The sequence below is a fragment of the Myotis brandtii genome, unplaced genomic scaffold (assembly GCF_000412655.1).
Source record: "Myotis brandtii unplaced genomic scaffold, ASM41265v1 scaffold179, whole genome shotgun sequence".
Taxonomy (NCBI): domain Eukaryota; kingdom Metazoa; phylum Chordata; class Mammalia; order Chiroptera; family Vespertilionidae; genus Myotis; species Myotis brandtii.
Window position 1 is genome coordinate 8219509 of NW_005356635.1, and position 5943 is coordinate 8225451.

General features: G+C 44.4%; 1 pseudogene; it reads left to right on the forward strand.

Annotated features, from left to right (window-relative positions):
• Positions 1 to 2862: 2862 nt before the first annotated feature.
• LOC102245687 lies at positions 2863 to 5439 on the forward strand (annotated as a pseudogene).
• The last annotated feature ends 504 nt before the right edge of the window (positions 5440 to 5943 follow it).

Consider the following 5943-nt stretch of genomic DNA (forward strand, 5'->3'; position numbering starts at 1 on the left):
TAATTAAGCCTTGATTGTTGTAGTTATCACTGGGAGGAATTGACCTCCAGGCCAATTGGCTGTGAGAATCAGCTGTGTCTATGGTGGGAGAACTTCTGTGCTGGAGACACCCTTATGGGGCAAGGCTTGCTTCAGTGGGGCTTTGGTGCTCACTGAGTCTGCCCCCTGAGTGTGTCCCTTATGGGTCTGAGGAGTTGTAATCTGGATGGTCCCACTCTGACCACTGGGTACACTGGCTCTTGGATCTCTAAGGAGGTGCTAATTTAGCCTCTGCCTGAGGCTACCAGCAGGAGCTACGAGAAGATCTGCAGATTCCCCTTCCTTTTTTGGGGTTTGGAGTTGCCCAGATGAGGCCCAGCTGTGAAGCAATGCAAGCTGCTGTGGGGCCTTGGGACTTCTCTTGGAATTTCTGGGTCTGTCTGGCCCAGCTGCAGTTTGTTAGGTAATTTTCAGATTGCAAAGGGCTAGGCCTTTCATATGCAAAAGCCTCTGCACATAGCTTGGGTGGGGCAGGGTCTCTGGGGATCAAGAGGGCAGAGCAAGCAGCTATGGCTACTCCTTCATCCTACCCTAAGAGGCCCTGCTTCTCAGTGTCCCGGTAATCACTGCAAGTACCTCTGGGAGAAAGCCGCCCTCGAGTTCTGACTGATGCCAGACAGTCCAGTTTCTTCTGTATGAGTCTGGGTCCCCAGAGACTCGCCCTGAACTGGAGTTCAGAGCAGTCAGGAGCTTGAGACTCCCTCCCGATTGAAAAAGACAACCGTGTCCTCAGCTGCCAGCCCTTTCTGCGTGCGCCTCCGTACCTCTGCACTTTACTTCCGCATTTCCTCTGAGTCTCAGTGTGCTTTTCTCTTTCCTTCTAGTTGTAGAATTTCCACTCAGCCAGCCTTCCTGTGGTTCTGGATGATGTCCGTTTTGTCTTTTAGTTGTATTTTTGAATTTGTTGTGGGAGGGAGCAATTTCCGGTGTTTACCTATGCCGCCATCTTGGTTTCTTCTAATTTCTTTTCTTGGCAACTCCTCATTTTCTTTCCTCTGGCGGTTGTGTCGTCTCCCCATTCTGACTATCTCCAGATGGTTCAAACGTCAAGTTGAGTGGGCCTGGGTGGTGTGGAGTGGGAGCTTCACACCACCCTAGTGTCACTGAAGAGCTCTGACACTAAGATGTGTGGTTGTGATGGGTTGGTGGGAACCAGGCTTGCTCAGAGTCAGCATTACCAGCGCTCAATGTGGCCTCATGTGCGCACTTAGAATCAGGGACCCTGCCTGCACCATGCTGAAACAGAGACCCCCCTGGAGTGTGTTGAAAATCAGAGCCCCCTAGCATGCGACAGGAGTCAGAGTTCCCCAAGAATCCAATATGAGAGTCTCTGTTACTTCTCGCAGCCTCGCATTGAGAATCAGGGTCCCTGTGTGCACATGCACCAAGAATTGGAGTCACTGGCTCTTAGTGTGAATGCAAAGGGAATCAGGGATCCCAGGCGCAGGTGATAAGAAACACAGTCAAGTAACTGGTGCTTGGTGCTGCCTCCTGCCCGGCGAATCGGGGTCCCGGGGCCCGTGTTGTGGGGAACAGGTTCCCAGTGTTCATGCATTAGCTCCAAGGCTAAGGTTCCTGTAGCCCGTGCTACGTGAGACAAGTTCCTGGTGTTCACGCGTTAGCTCCCAGGCTAAGGTTCCTATAGCCCATGCTGCATGGGACAAGTTCCTGGTGTTTGCATGCTTCCAGGCTAAGGTTCCTGTAGCAGCACTGAGTCCCGGGCAAGGGGTGGGTCTATCAGTTACTATGGCGCTGCCTGCTAGCGTGCGGGGAGGGGGATGGGCTCTGTTATGCACAGAGATCTGTCGCTGGGATGTCTGGATTTTTGGTGTCCGTGGGTCCGTAGCTGTAGTCGCAGGTCTCTGTCAGGTTCCTGGTTTTCGTCTGAGACCAGACTGGGTGGTGCTGAGGCCAGGATCCTAGTCTCAAGCAGCTCTGTTTCTCAAGATGGCGTGGTCTCTGTGCCCATGCTGGCTGCCCAGGTGTGTCTGCGCTGGGAGCGGGGCTCCGCCGTCTAAGACTGCCCCGTTTAGCAGCCCCTTAGAAGACCTGCAGAATCTAACTGTCCTTAGCTCATACACACACACCACACACGTCCACACACTCCTCTATCACTCCCTCACGCTCTCACACTCTCTACCTCCCTACCTTCCTGCCGGTCACCATCTTCCTATTTTCTTCTTTTTAATTTTTTCTCTTACCTTTTTTTTCTTTTCTCAATATCATTTTTGCTCTCTCTTTTCTCTCCTATTATCTTTTCTCTGGTGGCCATTTTTATTGGGTTATCAGTGTCATGAGTATATTTATGTTTTGTTCCTTTTGTGTCATGTTCTATTGAGTTGTATTTTGTACTGTTTGATCAATGTGAAAGAGAGTAAGCCACATAACCAGACACCCTGAGAGGAGACTCCATCCCTGAACAGGACAATAACACTCAAGACCCAACTAAACCAAGAGAACCCAAATATTCCAAGTATGGGGCATCCCTAGAATAACCACCCCAGAAGACCTCAGAGACTGCATCACTGGGTCCCACAAAAAAATCTACTATATAAGACAAACTCAAAAAATCTGGGTGTCATTGAAGTTTCATTTAATACATAGAAACAACCAAAAGGAACAGAAAATTGGGAGACAAAGAAACAACCCCTAAATGAAAGAAAAGGAGGAATCACCAGAAAAGGAAGTAAATAAAATTGAGGCAAGCAGACCACCATAAGGATGTAGCTATTTGGCTGCCTCTAGAGAGGGGAGAGGTGGCCTCCGAGCACCCCAGATGCCGGAAAGCTGGGATGTGGGGGTTCGTGCACTGACCCCACAGCGATGGTAAAACGGAAGTCCTGCTCCAGCAGAGCCAGAAGTCCCCGCAGAAGCAGGGTCCTTTCCGGAATGGTGGCTCTGAGGCTGCTGCCTTGGCAGCGGCAGGAGAATCCGCACCTGCATATTAAAATGGCTGTACCTCAAGATGCCATCCCTTCCTTGTCAGAATGCCAATGCAGGATCTGCATGGAAGTCTTCATAGAGCCGGTAACACTGCCTTGTATCCACACGCTCTGCAATGCATGCTTCTAGTCGACTGTGAAGAAGGCGAACATATGGTGTCCCTTCTGTCGTTGGGTCTCTTCGTGGACCTGGTATCATACTCGAAGAAATTCTCTCATCAATAAGGAACTGTGGGAGATAATTCAGAAACACTATCCAAAGGAATGAAAGCTTAGAGCCTCTGGGCAAGAATTAGAAGACACCGTTGATGACAATCAGCCAGTTTACCTGTTAAGTAAACCTGGAGAATTGAGAAGAGAATATAAAGAGGAGATAAGCAAGGTGGAGGCAGAGTGACTGGCCAGTGAGGAAGAAGAAAACAAAGCCAGTGAAGAGTACATACAGAAATTATTGGCAGAGGTGGAGGAAGAAGAAAAGAGACAGGCAGCAAAAGGAGGAGAGAGATGGAAGAACAGCTAAAAAGTGATGAAGAACTGGCAAGAAAGCTAAGCATTAATATTAACAACTTCTGTGAGAAAAAAGTCTTGGCTTCTCCCATGAATTCCAGAAAATCTGATCCAGTCACAAGCAAGTTGCAAAAGAAAAGTAAAAATAAATAAATACTGGAGATATTCAGAAGTATTTATCACCTAAATCTCAATTTGGGTCAGCATCACAGTCTGAAGTTGTACAAGAAGGCAAACAAAAGTCCATGTCCAAGGAAACTGATAGCAGCAATGTAAAGAGCCCTATGTGGCAAGACACAGAAGTGGAGGAAGATATGCCAACACTTTCTCTGCAAATATGCCTTGAAATTCAAGAACAAGGTGCAAAGTCTTCAATAGAGTCACCTATGCCTCAGTTATGTGCCAGTGATACAGAATGATGCCTTGAAGGAGAAGTCAAAATGAGACCAAACAATCATGATAAAGAATTATGTGCCATAAATCCTGAGAGACCTGAAGCCAGAGTCCCCTACCCTAGAGAAGCTGCAGTTAAGCCTTGTGGCGAAACAAAGAGTGGGTGTGCTCTATCATATATGACCCAGATAATTGGAAATAACACAGTTGAGACAGAAAATGAAGAGTCTTGCCTACTGATCAGTGAAGAAGGTATTTGCAAAAGAAAAAATCAGGAGTCTTCTTTTGAAGCAGTCAGGGATCCATGCTTTTCTGCAAAAAGAAGGAAAATGTTCTGAATCTTCCTCAGACCAAGATGAAACAGAAACCAGCTTTACTCAAAAACTGTTAGATTTGGAATATCTACTTTTTGAGAGACATAAGCAAGAACAGGACAGGTTATTAGCACTACAGATTCAAAAAGAGGTGGACAAAGAACAAATGAAGCCAAACCGACAGAAAGGATCCCCAGATGAATATCATTTACGTTCTACGCCCTCACCTCCAGACAAATTGCTAAATGGACAGAGGAAGAAATCCAAAAATAGGAACGTAAAAGGACAGGCTGATACAGAGCATCCAAAACCTCAAAGAGGCCCAAAAACTGAAAATTGCTAACCTTCTTTTAAGATCCAGTTGAGACATTCAGTTAATGTTAATGGAAGAAAGATGCCAAATTCTGCTAGATATCATTGTAATGTATCTAAAAGTGTTCGTTCCCTACAGCCTAGTAAGTCACAGAAAAGTATTTTTCAGATGTTTCAGAGATAACAAAGTAATGGGTGGGTAAAGGAAGAAGTATTTTAGAAACTGGTAAAGCTGGATTGTGATGCTCTCTTTTTTATCATAGAATGTTTATAAAACTTTTTCTGCTTGTGGGCACACTCATTGCCTCTAATTGAATGACTATGTGATTACAAGGGAGGAATATACAAATGTACTTCTGCCAAAGTCAGTGATAACCAAGGGTCTCAATTCTTTATGAATAACTATGATATGCTAAGTCTGACAATCCTTACAGGGAATAGATATAAACATGCCTGGGCCAGCTCCCAAGAAACCTTCAGGTGCCATTCTCTTTCCTCAAAAATGCATGTTTTATGTATGGCCTTTGCTCACCTTTTTGTTCTGACTGGTGATCAAAGCAAGATTATACTATACCAAATAGTTAAGGAATTGGGTTTAAAATCTAAGTTTATTGCTGTTTTTCCATGTATTTGTAGATCACTTGAAATCTTCGATAATACTAAAGTAATCTAATCTTTATAATTATTTTAAGCATTATAGCATTTTCTTTTATTTAAAATGGATTAAAATTGTGTGAAAAAATAAAAGTCAGAGTTTTCTGGAAAATTAGGATTATCAAACGTGCCCTCAATCAGGAATCGAATCCAAGACCCTGTGGGGCCCAGGCCGACTCTAACCACTGAGACACCAGTCAGGGAAGAAACTCATCTCTTGATGCAAAAAGAGTTAGTTGGGGTGAGGCTGAATAAAGTGAACTGATAGTTTGGATACATTGAATGCATTTGGATGCATTCAATCAGAAACTGGGTCCAGGATGGAGTAGCAGAGCATTCTTCCTTATCCTTTCTTTGCTAAATGACACAGAAAACATTTGGGTTTTACAGCCTGTCACACGATAGTAACTGGTGTTAAAATAATTAGTTACTACATTACCTGAAATTTTGGAAATTCACATTTCTATTAATCTACTCTGGGGGGGGGGAAATGGGAATTTACTGTAGGAGAGTTAAATCATAATATACTATGTTGTAGAACCTGAGACATAAATAACCATGTGTTTATTTCCTTATTTGCATTGGTAGTGATTTTTATTTGTGTTTATGGACACAGATAGTGTGGTACTTGGATTGGCCCTCTCAAAGTTAAATCAGAGGCAGTGATTCCATTTTGTGAAAGTTAACTTAGAGAATGTTAATATATGTTTCATTAATATGAACAACTTTGAGCAAATGAACAAGTTTTAATAGCATTTCGGATGAAGTTTAGTTATTCATCC